The sequence below is a fragment of the Thalassophryne amazonica genome, chromosome 3 (genome assembly GCF_902500255.1).
Source record: "Thalassophryne amazonica chromosome 3, fThaAma1.1, whole genome shotgun sequence".
NCBI lineage: Eukaryota > Metazoa > Chordata > Actinopteri > Batrachoidiformes > Batrachoididae > Thalassophryne > Thalassophryne amazonica.
Window position 1 is genome coordinate 103,600,242 of NC_047105.1, and position 17,842 is coordinate 103,618,083.

At 40.3% G+C, this 17,842-nt stretch overlaps 1 protein-coding gene across 1 annotated transcript in view; it reads left to right on the top strand.

Moving 5' to 3' along the window:
* Nucleotides 1–6,036: 6,036 nt before the first annotated feature.
* LOC117507352 (ras-related protein rab7) overlaps nucleotides 6,037–17,842 on the top strand; it is a 34,692-nt gene continuing 22,886 nt past the window's right edge. The window contains exon 1 of the mRNA XM_034167202.1: nucleotides 6,037–6,392. The gene's annotated coding sequence lies outside the window, so the exon portion shown is untranslated. The remainder of the gene's footprint in view (nucleotides 6,393–17,842) is intronic.

The following is a 17,842-nucleotide window of genomic DNA, read 5'->3' on the forward strand; positions in this document are numbered from 1 at the left end:
TCGTCGAGGTATACAAAAACGAACCGGTTGAGGAAGTCGCACAGCACATCGTTAACTAGCGCCTGGAACGTGGCTGGTGCATTGGTCAGGCTGAAAGGCATGACCAGGTACTCAAAATGTCCCAATGGTGTGTTAAAGGCCATATTCCACTCATCCCCCAGCCTCAACTATTGCCATGGAAGTGGTTCTCCCAGATCTGAAGCCATATTGGCTTTCACTTATAATGTGATGTTTATTAACAAAGTTTTCAAGTCAAGAAGAGAATAATTTTTCCAAGATTTTTGAAAACTGAGGCAGCAGTGAAATTGGTCTGTAATTAGTGAAACTTGTGTTTATTCCCACTTTTGAATAGTGGTACCACTTTTGCTATTTTCATTTGACTTGGGAAAATGATAAATTACAAACATAAGTGAGTGGAATTAAAATATTCTCAACAATTCTCTTATCTAGTGACATGTCAATATCATGACAGTCAGTAGAATTTTTACTTTTACAATTAAGAACAACCTCTTTAACTTCTTGTTCATTGGTTGCAGAGAGAAACATTGAATAAGTATTCTTTATCATGACACCTAAGTGGCTCTACTCTACTGTTTTCTACTCTCCTATTTTACTCTTCCTTTTTAGAAATTTAGATATACCTTTATATACTAGCATAGTTCCACCTTAGAATTGGAATATAATATATAAGATATACGAGGTCTATTAGAAAACTAACCGGCAGTTTTATAAAAAAAAAAAAACTATATGGATTTGAATCACGTGCGATTACACCAGGCATGCTTGAACCCTCGTGCGCATGCGTGAGTCTTTTCACGCGTGTCGGTGATGTCATTCGCCTGTGGGCAGGCTTTGAGTGAGCACTGGTCCAGCTCTCTCGGCTGAAATCCTTTGTCTGAGACGCTGCTGGAGACGGTGCGCGTTGCTTTATCAAAATTTTTCAGGACTGTGAGGGATATCCGAGTGGACACTATTCGAGAAATTCAGCTGGTTCTCGGTGAAAAGTTTAACGGCTGATGAGAGATTGTGGAGTTTCTTTCGCTTTAAGGACAGCTCACAAAGCGTCGTCCATAACAGACGCCTGCCCATACCATAACCCCACCGCCACCATGGGCCACTCGATCCACAACATTGACATCAGAAAACCGCTCACCCACACGATGCCACACACGCTGTCTGCCATCTGCCCTGAACAGTGTGAACCGGGATTCATCCGTGAAGAGAACACCTCTCCAACGTGCCAAACGCCAGCAAATGTGAGCATTTGCCCACTCAAGTCGGTTACGACGACGAACTAGAGTCACGTCAAGACCCCGATGAGGATGACAAGCATGCAGATGAGCTTCCCTGAGACGGTTTCTGACAGTTTGTGCAGAAATTCTTTGGTTATGCAAACCGATTGTTTCAGCAGCTGTCAGAGTGGCTGGTCTCAGACGATCTTGGAGGTGAACATGCTGGATGTGGAGGTCCTGGGCTGGTGTGGTTACACGTGGTCTGCGGTTGTGAGGCTGGTTGAATGTACTGCCAAATTCTCTGAAACGCCTTTGGAGACGGCTTATGGTAGAGAAATGAACATTCAATACACGAGCAACAGCTCTGGTTGACATTCCTGCTGTCAGCATGCCAATTGCACGCTCCCTCAAATCTTGCGACATCTGTGGCATTGTGCTGTGTGATAAAACTGCACCTTTCAGAGTGGCCTTTTATTGTGGGCAGTCTAAGGCACACCTGTGCACTAATCATGGTGTCTAATCAGCATCTTGATATGGCACACCTGTGAGGTGGGATGGATTATCTCAGCAAAGGAGAAGTGCTCACTATCACAGATTTAGACTGGTTTGTGAACAATATTTGAGGGAAATGGTGATATTGTGTATGTGGAAAAAGTTTTAGATCTTTGAGTTCATCTCATACAAAATGGGATTAAAACCAAAAGTGTTGCATTTATATTTTTGTTGAGTGTATATTGTTCATATTGTGATTGTCATCATTTATATCATCAAAATAATTGGGAAACTCAGCTCTTGTTGATCCTTGTTTAATAATAATACCATTCTCCCATTCTCCCTCTTCTTTATATTTGTTTTATTATCATACAGAATTTGTTTAAAATATAACTGTTTAGCAGTTCTATTAATATCTATTAGTTTATTTTTGTATGTCTTATATCTATGTTCCACATGTTTCTGTGTAGGTTCTCAGTTGTCCAGGTGGTTTCCATAGTAGAGAAGCTTGAATCTTCGACTGGACTGGGTTGCTTGACGTGAGGACGTTTCGCTTCAAATCACAGAAGCTTCCTCAGCTAAAATTCTTGCTCTGGTAGTCTGACTTCTGTCTTGACTCTTGTAGAGAAGAATAAACCAGAAGCCAACAAAAGCTGGAGTTTTTTAACCGAACCAGACCCCTCCTACCGAGAGGCCGACTGCTATAGGCTAGTGACTAAACAGTAGCTCTAATTAGCACCTATTGTGCTCTAGTTAGCACTCTCCTAATGATGGGATGGAAGCCTCCCCTGATGTCTCCCTTGACGACTCTCCTGATGACGTGAATGACTCATTACCATGAACAAAAAACTGAAACTGCTTTGACCTGAGTACCCCATTGTAAACAGGGAACAAAGCGTGTCTGAGACCCGCCCCCCGGTTAAGGCTGGTTTCAACTGTTTTACAAAGAATGCTTCCTTGACACCTCTCTCAAACCATTTCTTCTCTCTGGCTAAGATTTTAACTTCCTTGTCCTCAAACGTGTGGTTAGTGTCTTTCAGGTGGAGATGAACTGCAGACTGAGGTCCACTGGCGACCTCTCTGCGGTGCTGGTATAGCCTCTTGTTTAAAGGTTGCTTAGTCTCACCTATGTAGTGTCCATTACAGTTTTCCTGACATCTGATATAATACACTACATTGCTCTGTTTGTAACTAGGGATCCTGTCCTTAGGGTGAACTAAGTTCTGTCTGAAGGTGTTAACCGGTTTAAAGTAAACTGGGATTTTGTGCTGTCTGAAGATTCTCTGTAGTTTTTCCCCTACTCCTGCTAAATAAGGGAGAGACACTCCTCTTCTTCTTGTCTCTGTCTCCTGTCTATCTGGTCTCTTTGTTTTCTGGGACTTCTGCACTTTGTCCAGGGACCATTGTGGGTACCCACATACTGTGAGGGCTTTCCGTACAAGTTGTTGTTCTTTAGTCCTTCCCTCTGCAGTTGTGGGCACCTGTAGGGGTCTGTGTTGAAGAGTCCTGATCACCCCGAGCTTGTGTTCAAGGGGGTGGTTTGAGCCAAAGAGCAGATATTGGTCAGTGTGAGTGGGTTTTCTGTAAACCTCTGTCTGGAGCTGCCTGTTCTCTCCAATCGTAACATCACAGTCCAAGAAGGCTAAATGGTTGTTTCTGGCATCCTCACGTGTGAACTTGATATTGGAATCCACTGAATTGATGTGTTCTGTAAAGTCCTCGACCTCCTGTTGCTTGATTTTAACCCATGTGTCATCGACATATCTGAACCAGTGACTGGGAGAGATGCCCGTGAACGATGTCAAGGCTGTCTTCTCCACTCGCTCCATGTACAGATTGGCCACAATGGGGGATACCGGAGACCCCATCGCACAACCATGGATCTGCCTGTAGTAATTCCCCCTAAACAGGAAATACGTGGTGTTAAGACAGATCTCCAAGAGTTGGCAGATGTGGTCTGGTGTGAGTTTGGTCCTTTCAGGTAGAGACACATCCTCCAGCAGTCTCTACCTCACAGCTGAGATGGCCACAGCGGTGGGGATGCAGGTGAACAACGAAGTCACATCAAATGACACCATAGTTTCATCTGCCTCCAGCTTCAGGTCCTTGATCTTGTTCATAAAATCTTGTGTGTTCTCCACATGGTGGTCTGAGTTACCCACTAGAGGAGCCAAAATCCACTTGAGGTGCTTGGCCAGATTGTATGTGATGGAATCTGTGCTACTTACAATAGGCCTGGGTGGCATGTCCTGTTTGTGGATTTTGGGCAGTCCATAGATGCATGGAGTGGTGTCCCCCGGGTACAGTCTGTAGTATGTCTGCCTGTAGTATGTTCCACATCTTTAGTTTTGAGTTTAATAAACAATTTGTATAAATTTTGCTTCTTTTTTTTTTACACGCATCCAGTATTCCTTTTGTGAGCCAAGGGCTTCCCATTGATTTTTTTCTTTATACAAATTTTTTTTTAACTGGACAGTGTTATACATTATACATAGTCAAGTCATAGTCAATATACCTTTTGCCTTCAGCCTGAAACAGTTTCCCACTTATTTTGGTCCTGCACCTACACAAAAAAGTTTTGGCCAGATTGTGCTAGATTTTTGTGCAACAAAATACTTGGGGATTTCTGTTTGAAATACAAACATATTATATTTGGTGTGTTTAAATGTAATGTAAATCATGAAAAAGCATTTGTCATTAACTTAATTCTTGTTCTTGGAAAATTCTATATCCATAAATGTCAATTCTCCAATCAAAAGCCAATCTTTCAATTATTCAACAAAGAATTTGAATTATATCTACTTTCATTTGTCTCTTCCGAATATCAAAAGGCCTTAAAAACTATTAATATCTGCAATGCTTTTTCACTGATTGGCAGTGAGTGCCAGGCTGATATGGAATAGTTCTACATTATATACTAAAAGACTCAACTTAAGTTAATGCACTTGTGTTGCAAATTGCGTTTTTTCCAATGTAGCCTAGTTGCTTTTGAGTTATTGTGAATGATGTGCCTTTACTCAAGTGTGTGACCAAGGGCACAATTTAGAACTAGAAATTGGGGGGGACAAAGTGCGAGGCCCGCAGGGCCGAAGGCCATAGGCCGGGGGTCTAGGGGCCGCTTTAGACCCCAGAAGCCAACAGTTTCTAGATAAGCTCAGATGCATTCTGCGCATCCAGAACAGTAATTTTAATGTTTTGAGAAGACCATAAAGTGGACACCATTTGACTTATACAATTTGAAACTGTGGATATAAGTACTTTATTCTGAGAATAGCCAGCATTGATTTTATTAACATCCTGGTGTAAATAAGGTATCTCCACATGTGTAGAACTCAAAAAGAATGATAGGATGAGTTCTCATTAAAAAAACAACTGCAATGTGGTAAAATATATTCATAAATATGAAAGAACAGGCTCTTAATAATTATTAACTATCGCATACTGTATTTTTTTTCTCAAGATTTGTTTTTGCATAAGTTTGAAAAAACAACAGATCATCAGTTTAGGATAAATTACTTATCATGAATTTAATTTTCGAAGTGGCACTAATGACAACACTCATACTGAACATAATTTCGCTTGCATAGACTGATTTTGGAGATGAAGCAATAATTGCAGATGGGCTTTCTGAGGTCCCAGATAGCTTTTCTGATTTCCTTTTCTAACTTTCAGAATGTAGTAAATTAGCATATGGTCCATTGATACTTATGTGTAGACAATAGTCCCTAGAGGCAACTATTTTTGGTTTCAAATCTGGGCAAATGCAGTCCCAGAAAATTCTGAATGTGACAAACAAGAAACAGGTGTTATAAACAAGTCAATGCTGCTAAAAATACAAACTTGCAGAAACAAAGATACTATTCTAACATGGTTTGCACACAAGACTGGCATAGCATGTTTCAAGTACACACATGTATGTCAGAAGGTGGGGGGGGCATACCATATTCTGTCCCCCCTGGTTGAAAAGGTGGGTCCCCCCCTATCCCCCACCAAATTGCACCCATGTGTGTGACAACATTTGAATCCTGTTCTCTGGCCCTGTGAGGGTGTGTCAGCCCTTGCAAGTCGTCTATGGTGCCCAGCATTTAGTTTTCCTCCGTTGTATATCAGATACAGAAATGTTGTACGCTTGGAATTAGAACTACTTCTATTGCTGTGAGCAATGTACAGAGGTAGTCTTGAATTGTATGATAAAGTGTAAAATTTCCTTGTTGTTCAATAAAAAAGAAGAAGAAGAAGAAGAAGAAGAGGCGGCGGCGGAGGCGGCAAGAACAGTCACGTGTAGAGTAGGGCGTGTCCAGTGGGTGACGTCAGCTTCACGGACGGAGCTTGTTTTGAAGGAAGTGAGCAAAGCTCGGCTAGCTACCAGCTAAATTAGCTTGACAGAACAGCCAGCGTCAACGGAAACAGGGTGAAACACAGCGCTGTGTCGATTCTCTTTCACAACAAAAAAGATATACCTCTGCAGTGGCAGTGTTTAGTCTGATAAATCGAGACACTTTGGAGGCTTACTGGTGGAGATTATTTGGCTGCCGATTGTGTAAAAACGTCTTGTTTTCTACACTGGCTGTTCGCTAGCCTTGTGTTAGCTAACGCCAAGAACGAAGACAGCGAATAAAAGTCCACTTTGATATCTATTTTTTTTTTTATCACAGGATCCTCGCACAGGTTGGTTTGTGGTGACTTGCCTTGTTTTTACCATATTATGTGTTAACCGTGTGGCTATCGAGCGAGTTGAAGCGTTATTTTAGTTTATTGTTTTAAGTGAACGCTCACTAGCTAAGTAAATGTTAGCCTAAATGAAGAAATGTCACTGACGTGGTGTTTTGCTCAGTAATTGTTCGTGAACATGGTCTGTGTCTTTAGTTCTTTCTCTTTCGCCACTTCACAATTGCTCAATCCTTTTCCTTGAACTCGACCTTTGTTTTTCGGCGTCTTGTTGCTGAGTAGACCTGATGTTTCCCCCCTCCTGATTGTTAGGTAAAATGATAGGATTTTTCAACATCTTATCAAGAATAAGTGGGGAAAAAAGGTCGTCCATAGTTTCTGAGTAATGTCTGTCTCGAATCTCGTTACAGCATTGGATGTGCTGATCGTGTTTGCCAAGTCATGGTTGTTTTAAAATCATGTGACCAGTCCCTGACACAGTGTCATGGGTTGCAGCTTATGAGCGCCGTACTGTGCTGATTTTACCCTCCAATTGTACATAAAAATTAGGCGATTTTTGTGCGCAGCCGAGGCTATAGTGTTGGTTAAGTAACCAGTGGTGTGTAGCGTGTGTTTTTGTAAAAACTTTATTTGAAGATGAATGATATAATTTATATTTAAAGCACACCACTTAATAGTGTGGACTTTGGTCATTACAGCAGCATATAGTGATTTATTTATTTATTTATTATTATTACAAAGCACACTTGGCACAAATAAATGCTTAATGATGTCTCAGCTGTGCAGACATAATGGTGATAATGTGTGTTCTGCCACGGATTTAACCAGGGAAGTAATTTGTAGTTTGTATCACTGTCAATTAATGTCATACATTATATTACACTGGTCAACAGTGGTTTTGTTACCTGGTGAATATTAGCTGATATAAGGTATTTCAGGTATGCTGATTCCAAATCTGTAATCGGAATTTGTCTAGCACATCAGGTTCTTGAGTTATGCACATGCCAATATTTAGCTAATCTATTGCTATTATGGCGCTTCTCATGCAAATGTAGATTGTGTCTAAAATTTTCTAATTTTAGAATAAAACAGAATTTAGCACTAATTTGGGTGATTTTGGGTTGCTGAATCCAAATATGGTAAAACAATTCAATCAATAAACTGCCAATATTGAGGGCCAGCATGGCCAGAAATTTGTATTTTTTTATAATGATTGCTTTGATCAGTCTACAGATGAAAACCAAGTTTTTGTGGTACATGTACATCACGTGATGGAATACTGCTGGAGCACTGAATGAATGAATATATATATATATATATATATATATATATATATATATATGATTAATCTAGCCTCAAACATAGTTTGTTCAGTGTTCTAAAATCAGAAATGCAAAATATGAAAAAAGAGACCTAGAGATATTTGGCAAATGCATCAAATCTAGCACACTGCAAATGTTTATGAGAAAGGAACAACCTATCAAAATCAAGACGTGGCCGGAACGAGTCCAACACACAGTTGGAAAACACAATGTAAAACACCAGGCATTGATTGATCCACAGAAAGTATACCTTCCTCCCCTGCATATAAAACGTCTCCTCATCAAGAACTTTGTGAAGGCAATGGATCATAGCTCAGATGGCTTTAAATACCTGAAGCAAAAATTTGGGGCAGTCCAAAGTGATGCCAAGCTTAAAGCTGGGATTTTTGATGGACCTCAAATACGTGAGCTTATTAGAGACAAAGACTTTCCATCTAAGCTCAGACCCCTTGAACTAAGAGCATGGGAATCATTTGTGCAAGTGGTACAGAATTTCTTGGGGAGCCACAAAGCCACAAACTATGAAGAACTAGTTGACAACTTGCTCAAATCATCCAAATGCATGGGCTGCAGAATGTCACTTAAGATTCACTTCCTGCACTCTCATCTTGAGTTCTTTCCACCCAATTTGGGTGATGTGAGTGATGAGCATGGTGAAAGATTCCACCAAGATGTCTCTGAAATGGAAACCAGGTACCAGGGGCGTTATAATGCAAACATGATGGGTGACTACTGCTGGTTTCTACAGCGTGAAACGTCTGTGACCCACAAGCGCAAGAGCAAGTGTTTGGCTCACTTTTGAACTGTTAAGACGAATTGTGGAGTGTATTAATTTGAGTTTCCTCATAATGATTGATATTTTGGTATCTGTGTAATTTTTTTCACCAGTTGTGTGTTCATTTCTAATAAAATCATTGAGAATAATTTGGCGACTGGCGTTTATTGGTATAGTCACATAACTCAAAATCTTGATGTGCTAGAGAAATTCTGTTTGCATATTTGAAATCAGCATACTCAAATTAGTCAAAATCAGTTGTTTCTCTTCAGGTAGCAGACAAAAAGTTTTTTTTGTTGACCAGTGTTATATTTGACATATTAAGCATATATTTGTAAGTAAAAGTTCTTAGTGATTCTTACTTTAGAAAGAGGGAGAGGACTTCGCTGGTTTTGCCCCCCCCCCCCCCCCCCCCGCCCTTTTTTTTTCCAAAAAGGAAAAAGAAGCTGTCACCATCCATCCATTGTCTATACCTGCTTTCTCACATTATGGGTCATGGGGGACTGGAGCATATCCCAACAGTCATAGGGCGTGAGACGGCGTCTACCAGATTTGTACATTCATTATCTGCACATGCGTAAAAGCAAAGTTTGTTCTGTACTTTTACCCTTTCTGTGTGCGGACCACAATCAGGTTTACAGGCGGGTTATTCTTCTCCATAAATTTAAACCAGCTTTCAGTCCTTTCCACACATTAAGCCTAATTTTGGTCCACACAAGGAAAGGGTATACTTGGTACAGAACAAACTCCCTGTTTTTTGTGCAGATAGTGAATATGCAAATCTTGTATGGGGGTCATCTCAGTATGTGACCGTACACCCTGGACGGGATTCCAGTCTGTTGAAGGGCAAAGCTGTTGCCACTGTAAGTAAAATGATTAATCAATTAACAAAACAGTTGGCAATCATTTTTCTGTTCATCACCTGGTAGCTTAAGCTCCAGATTCATTTTCACAGATGTTTTTCATATCCTTGTAAATTGAATGTCTTTGATTGCCCTTGAGACAAAAGAAAAAGTGTGGGGGGTATAAATTTTCAGATGCTTCTCAAGCTCTGGGAACATCAATCAATTAATATGTTTGCAGCAAAGCATTTTTGTGTAGTTATATGTACTTATGATTCAGACGTGTTTGCACTTTGTCAGAATTCATGCTTGAGGTTGTGTTTGGGAACCAAGTCTCACAACCATACAGTAATACAGGAAACTTCAGGACCCTAAGGACCCTTTATGAAATTACACAACTCTTTTCAGTGGCTTAACTAGAAGTTGACTTGAAATTTCAGTATGTCAGTATTCAGGGATGCCTTTGCCGTGTCATTTACAGAAAATTAATACACAATGTGGCAAACCGAGTTTGCTTGTGAATTGCCCCAGTGGTGAAATATAAAAATAAACTTTAAAACTCCTAGTAGTACTACTGGCAAAAACTGATTTGTCCTTTTTTTTTTTTTGGACTGCACCTTTCTTGATTTTAAAGGAGTCTTAACTGTAAATGCCATTGCCTGATGGGGGTGAAAAACTATACATCAGTCAGTCTCAACATTAGCTGTATTTTCTGAGTTAACAGTTTATTTCATGCTTGTTTGGTGTAGAAATGTCTCCATGCGTAACAGGTAAACCGCAGTTCTTTGCTTTTTTTTATTGTTTTTTTTTTGGGGGGGTGGTGCACTGAGCACGAAGTACTTTTTATGTGGGTACTGATCATTACTGTCAGTCATTTATGATGAAGTAAGTTTCATGTGAAGGCAGAAATAAGTTGAATGAAAAATGCCGTAAAACTTTGTTTATTTTGTACCATGTGGGACAGGTGGATGGAAACTGAAAAGAAACCTAACTTCAGTATTCATTTACTTTGTATGTGCTACTGCATGTTATACTTCTTCTGCAATCACAATGCTCATGTGTGCAGAAGAACTTGCATGCAAATGTCATCTTATGTCATATAAGTCATTTTCTGTGTGCTTCCATTGGCAGAGTGCATCAGTTATTCACCGGTTTGATTCATCATTATCCAAAGATTAAATCTCTGAAGTAACAGGTTTTAATTTTATATTACAAATGTGTGAACATGCTCAGATGGTGTGTGCCTAACACTATACATGGTGGCTGTGGATGTGGACACAGAGCACTTTCAGCCACTGTGCATCTTATGAAACTCTGGAAATTAAACATTAATTCATAACAGATTTTACTAAGTTTATTAAAATGCAGAGTAAAAAGCTGTATCGCACCAGTGAACAAGAGCAGAGATTTCTGACATGCGCCAATCCGGATCCAGTTCACTTCCACAATTTAATGGAGTTGTCCATGCCCTAATATCTATTTGTGGTGCAAATTTGGTGAGAATCTGTGAAGACGTTTTGAATTAATCCTTTGAAGCCTATATAAAGTGAAATCTGGATCCAGATCACCTCCAAAATTCAGTGGAGTTTTCCATTCCCTAATATCTATATGTGGTGCAAATTTGCCTAGAATCCATGTAGTTTTGATGTGATCCTTCAAATCGTATATAAAGTGAAATATTGATCCAGATTCAGATCTGGATCACCTCCAAAATTTAATGGAGTCTTCCATGGCCTAATATCTACACTCAACAAAAATATAAACGCAACACTTTTGGTTTTGCTCCCATTTTGTATGAGATGAACTCAAAGATCTAAAACTTTTTCCACATACACAATATCACCATTTTCCTCAAATATTGTTCACAAACCAGTCTAAATCTGTGATAGTGAGCACTTCTCCTTTGCTGAGATAATCCATCCCACCTCACAGGTGTGCCATATCAAGATGCTGATTAGACACCATGATTAGTGCACAGGTGTGCCTTAGACTGCCCACAATAAAAGGCCACTCTGAAAGGTGCAGTTTTATTGGGGGGGAATACCAGTCACTATCTGGTGTGACCACCATTTGCTTCATGCAGTGCAACACATCTCCTTCGCATAGAGTTGATCAGGTTGTCAATTGTGACCTGTGGAATGTTGGTCCACTCCTCTTCAATGGCTGTGCGAAGTTGCTGGATGTTGGCAGGAACTGGTACACGCTGTCGTATACGCCGGTCCAGAGCATCCCAAACATGCTCAATGGGTGACATGTCCGGTGAGTATGCTGGCCATGCAAGAACTGGGACATTTTCAGCTTCCAAGAATTATGTACAGATCCTTGCAACATGGGGCCGTGCATTATCCTGCTGCAACATGAGGTGATGTTCTTGGATGTATGGCACAACAATGGGCCTCAGGATCTCGTCACGGTATCTCTGTGCATTCAAAATGCCATCAATAAAATGCACCTGTGTTCTTCGTCCATAATAGACGCCTGCCCATACCATAACCCCACCGCCACCATGGCCCACTCGATCCACAACATTAACATCAGAAAACCGCTCACCCACACGACGCCACACGCTGTCTGCCATCTTCCCTGAACAGTGTGAACCGGGATTCATCCGTGAAGAGAACACCTCTTCAACGTGCCAAATGCCAGCGAATGTGAGCATTTGCCCACTCAAGTCGGTTACGTGAGGCTGGTTGGATGTACTGCCAAATTCTCTGAGACGCTTTGGAGACGGCTTATGGTAGAGAAATGAACATTCAGTACACGAGCAACAGCTCTAGTTGACATTCCTGCTGTCAGCATGCCAATTGCACGCTCCCTCAAATCTTGCAACATCTGTGGCATTGTGCTGTGTGATAAAACTGCACCTTTCAGAGTGGCCTTTTATTGTGGGCAGTCTAAGGCACACCTGTGCACTAATCGTGTCTAATCAACATCTTGATATGGCACTCCTGTGAGGTGGGATGGATTATCTCAGCAAAGGAGAAGTGCTCACTATCACAGATTTAGACTGGTTTGTGAATAATATTTGAGGGAAATGATGATATTGTGTATGTGGAAAAAGTTTTAGCTCTTTGAGTTCATCTCATACAAAATGGGAGCAAAACCAAAAGTGTTGTGTTTATATTTTTGAGTGTATCTGTGGTGAAAAGTTTGTCAGAATCCATACAGTAGTTTTGACATATTCCTGCTAACAGACAGGCAGACAGACAAATAAATAAGCGCAGGTGATTTAATTACGTCCTTTGCAGATGTAATAAAATATAACAACGTTTGGATCCAATCGGTAAGAGAACCAGGGGTGAATTAATGCACGGGCTTGCCTGGGCTGAAGACTAGTGTCCCAAAATCAGAGTCCACATTATTGTCAACCAGAATTTCAAATTAGCTGTGCTGCGTTGCTGAGGTGGAGAGACTGTTCAGCCCCACAACCAACCAACCAGCAACATTTCCTGTATGTTCGTTTTGTGAATTGCTTTGTAATTTGTGTCTGTAGCATGGCCCAAGCAGAGGGTCACCCCTTTGATTCTGGTCTGCTTGAGGTTTCTTCCTCAGAGGGAGTTTTTCCTTACCACTTTTGCTCTGCGGGTTGGTAAGGTTAGACCTTACTTGTGTGAAGCGCCTTGAGGCAACCTTGTTGTGATTTGGTGCTATATAAATGAAAATAATTTGAAATTGAACTGATCATTGCTACATTGGACTGCTTTGTCCATCTGCTGTGCTAAGACAGCGGTAGCCGACTTCCCATTTCAGAAAGTTGCTGAACATTTCTTCCAGCCTTACCTGAGGTGTATCTGAGTCTGAGATTGTGACTTGAGTTGACTGGTTACTGTTTTGGAAATTCACCAGCAAAAAAGCCCTTATTTTAAGCACTTCTCCCAACTGTTTTTTTTTTTTTTGTTTTTTTTTAATGCCAGAAGGCCCAAAATTTGCTTCTCTATTTAAAAATTTCCCTGTCGGCGCATGCCCCCAGAACCCACAACAAATTGCCTCTACATACATCCTGAAGCTGTGCAACGTTTGTTGCAAAACTTGCACTGTGCACAGTTTCTCCACTCACAGTGCAAGTTTTGCATTTGGTTATACAGCTTTATGATGTAGCGGTATAGAGAGGGATGTTCTTAAAAAGAAGACTCGAGACTTGAAACCTCATCTGCAGTTTGCTAGGAGGTACATTTGAGGTTCATGCCTAGATTTGATCTGTTTTGTTGAAAGGAAATCCGTGTCTGCTTCACGCCACTGTGAAGCTAAGAGTGGTGATGCAAAACTTGCACTAATGCAACAGATAACTGAAACAATCCTTCAAATGGTGATGCAAGCACAGAATTCAGCGCTAATACTCCTTACTCTTTTGGGGGGGGGGAACCAAAACTGAATGGACTTGAATTTTTAGTAGATGCCCAGGTAGGGGTCAATTGAAGAATTACACAGAGGTCAAAATTTAAAAATGATCCAGTCATATTAAAAACTATACTACATTTGTATGAGCATAAAGATTCAAGGTCTAGTCTGGACTATCTGTGACTGAATGTTATGGATTCATGGGGTAAAAATAGCAAGAATGGTGACAAAGGTCAATTTCAGTTTGTACAGGGGTCACAAGTTAAAATTTCTTAAATTTTGGTAAAAAGTGGTACAAATTATTGGTTGAACTAATAGGATTAATAAATGGAGTAGTTTTGAATGTTGAATGTTTGGTCTCTAAAGTAAAGTTCAAACAGTGTCAACACCCATTGGATTCTGTGACATGGGACATGTGTTACCTCGTAACGTAATAACTAAGCAGGACCCATCATGCAAACTATTCCTTTTTAAAACCCAATTAAATCAACCAATAATTTGCACCACTTTTTACCAAAAGTGGAGCAACTTGAACTTCTGACCCCTGTACAAGCTGAAATTACCCTTTGTAAACCCCCCCCACTACCCCCTTAAGGAGAGAGCTCTCCATCACTGGTCACTTTATTTTCCATTGGACACTTCAGTATATTACGGTCACCTTATTCTATTGCATTAGAATACCTGTTAACTTGAATCCATTGGCCCAATTGCACTAAACCATTTACTGCTGGACGTTGCACAAAACAGTGAATGTTGCTCACTGATGCACTATTATGTACATAGGCCATTACACAAGTATACTCCATATTTCCCTCCTTATAGTGCATATTTCTATTTTATTACATTGCTTTGTTATACGAGGTCTGTTAGAAAAGTATCGGACCTTTTTATTTTTTGCAAAAACCTGATGGATTTGAATCACGTGTGCTTGCATGAACAAACCTTGAACCTTCATGCGCATGCGTGAATTTTTTCACGCCTGTCGATTGCATAATTTTCTGGTAAGCAGCCTTTGTGTGAGGATGTGTAGTGCGCTCCGGATTTTCATTTCAAGGAAAAAGACGGAACGACTGGAGGAGCGCCACATCAAATTTTGCCAGAAACTGGGCGACAGCCAGGTGGAAACCATTCGGATGATTCAGACGGCTTTCGGTGACTTTTCAGTCGTGTGACTATCCAAGAAATTGTGGAAGAGGTGGGCATGTCACAGCATGTTCTGTGAGACTTCAACACGGAGGCGCTTTTGCTCCGCCGTCAGAAGCAGCATGAATTTCACAGCCACTCTTTTCATGGCCAAATTTTCTGTCTTCTACAGTGGAATTTACAGAAAAAGTGCTGACGTTCACCTCTTCCGCAATTTCTCGGACAGTCACACGACGGTCCCACATTACCACAGCGTTCACTTTGGAAATGATCTGGTCATTTCAGCATGTTGATGGCTGCCAGGAGCGTGGCTCACTCTCCACCATTGTGCGAACGTCTTTAAACCGGTTGTACTGCTCCTTGATCTGTGTGATGCCCACAGGATCGTCAACGAAAGCCGTCTGAATCATCCGAATAGTTTCCACCTGGCTGTCGCCCAGTTTCTGGCAAAATTTGATGAGGCGCTGCTCCAGTCGTTCCGTCTTTTTCCTTGAAATGAAAATCCACCGAGTGCACAACACACGTCCCACACAAAGGCTGCTTACCAGGAAATGATGCAGTCAACAGGCGTGAAAAAGTTCATGCATGTGCACGAAGGTTCAAGTTTGCTCATGCAAGCACACGTGATTCAAATCCATCAGGTTTTTTGCAAAAAATAAAAGGATTCGATACTTTTCTAACAGACCTCGTATTCTATTGTTCTTACCAGCATGCTTATTTTATATTATTTCATTTTTCCCCCCACTTATATTTAGATATTTTACACATAGTCATTTTTTATATATATATATATTTGGACATCCAGTGTGGGCAGCAAAGTAAGAATTTCATTGTACAGTGAAACGTCCTCACTGTGTATATGACAATAAAAGCTTTGAATCTTGAATCTTTCTTGCTGTTTTTACTCCATAACTGCGTAACATTCAGTAAAAGATGGTCCAAACTATACCTTTTTAGAATCTTTATATTCAGACAAATAATGTGGTATAGTTTTCAATATGATTGGAACATTTTTAAATTTTGACTTCAACCTGGTAACATATTGAAAAATCAAGTGGCCAGTTGTTTTTTTTTAAAAGAGTAATGTCTAAGGAGTATTTGTACCAGATTTGGTGCTTGCAACACCATTTGAAGGATTCCTAAATATTCTGTTATCTGCTGCACTACACTAGGCACAATTTCTTCAATTACAGCCACAGAAGCTTTTGACTTTTCTGGGTGTCTTGGTGACTTTACATATTTAATCTTGGAAATCATTCTACAAATGAATGCCATGTTCAGTTTTTACTTTTTGTTTTATTTTTAGTTTGCTTTGAGTGAGTCTGTCAGATTTTGGATCTAATGTGTGCAGAGCAGCATGCTGTTTTAACATGCATACGCACTTTTCCACTGTTTTTTTTTTTAGGCTGTCTTATCATACAGATGCATTTTTTTTTTTTTTTTTTTTTTTTTTGTGTAGATTGTTCAGTTATATTGATGACTACACTTAAGTGTGTACAAACCTGAACATCTAGCAGAAACTGTTTTTAAGAGGTTGCATTTATGGCTGTTGGCTGTGCAGGTGCAGTAGGTCTTCTCATGGTTGCTGCTGTTACTGTGACTGCATTAAAATGAACAGTTATCACTTAAAAACAAATCATCATAACATGACATTACACTTATCTATGGCTCCATTCTTGACATTAGCAGCTACATTCCATTTCAGTTGGCATGTTTTCCTCAAAGCTACTTAAATGCTGTCGTAAATGAGTACTCATGAGTACTTTGTTTTTGGCAGTCTCCGTAGCTGTTTGTTGTGAATGCCGTATAATTTAAAACCGGTCATGAAAGTGCAGAAAGTAATCCCGGTGTATCAACGGATGGCCACTAACAATCTAAATCTAAGTTATGATTTCAGAGTGACATGTCCTTTCGAAATGTGTAAAATCCCAAGGGGTTGAACTAGTGATGCTCAAATGAAGCAATAAAGCAGCATTGAACAACTTTGCCAATTGTATTGAACATGGGTTAATTCATTCAAAGTTTCATTTCAGTGACATCTAGTGGTGAAATACTAGACAACACTGTCAAAATATGTTCAGCTGATTCAGTATATGTTGACTATCTGGGATTGAGATAAGGTGTGCTTTAGGAAACAAAGTATTTGCAGGGAAGGTGGGCTGTGCTTGTGTAACTCAGGACAGTCATGAATTTTGGGGATGGGAATTCAAAGGTTTTTATTGAGGAATAAGAGTTTTTCCACTGTTTGTAGACTCAGGCGATTTCTTTTTTTGCTGACAACTTCCACAGCTTTTGAAAAAACACAAGAGCTCACAGGAATTATACATCAGATGCCACGATTGAAGTTCAGAGATACATGACTGATCCTCCCTTGCAAAGATCGGCGGATCCTCTGGTGTACTGGAATGACCACAGAAATGTTTACCCACATTTAATCTTGTTGGCTAAACACTATTTATGCGGCCTATACAACCGCACAAACGACTGTACCTAACTTACAAACTGCTACATTACTACCTTTTTAAGTTACTTGTTTAGTAATAAAGTACTCACCTTATTAGGACTGATCAGCTCAAAGTGTTCCCACATTTGAGAATGGCTTCTCTTCCTGGTTGGCTCCATGTTGATGATGATAACAACAACTCCGACAACAAACCCACATGTTGTTTGTTGTGACGGGTGCCTTTAAGGTGTGTTTTAGCGCGCAGAAGCTTCCTGAAGCAAATCTCGCGTCAACGACTCATCTCATGATATGAAGCGATTCATTCGGGACTGAAGCAGTCACTGCTTCATACGTTCTTGCTTACGTCATTTGCTCTGCCTCAAAGCAAGCTTTAAAGCAGTGGTTCAAAGAGAACGCAACTTCGAGTTTGAAGCAAGGATTGGAGCTTTGGTGCCAGACTGACATCACTAGGCTGAACAGTTTTTCAAGGCAATGGACTTGATGACATGGAGAAGAGTGTATTTAATGAAAATGGGCTTTTCAGGGAAGATTTTGCAGTGTGGTTTAAACCAGTAACTATGTTCTAT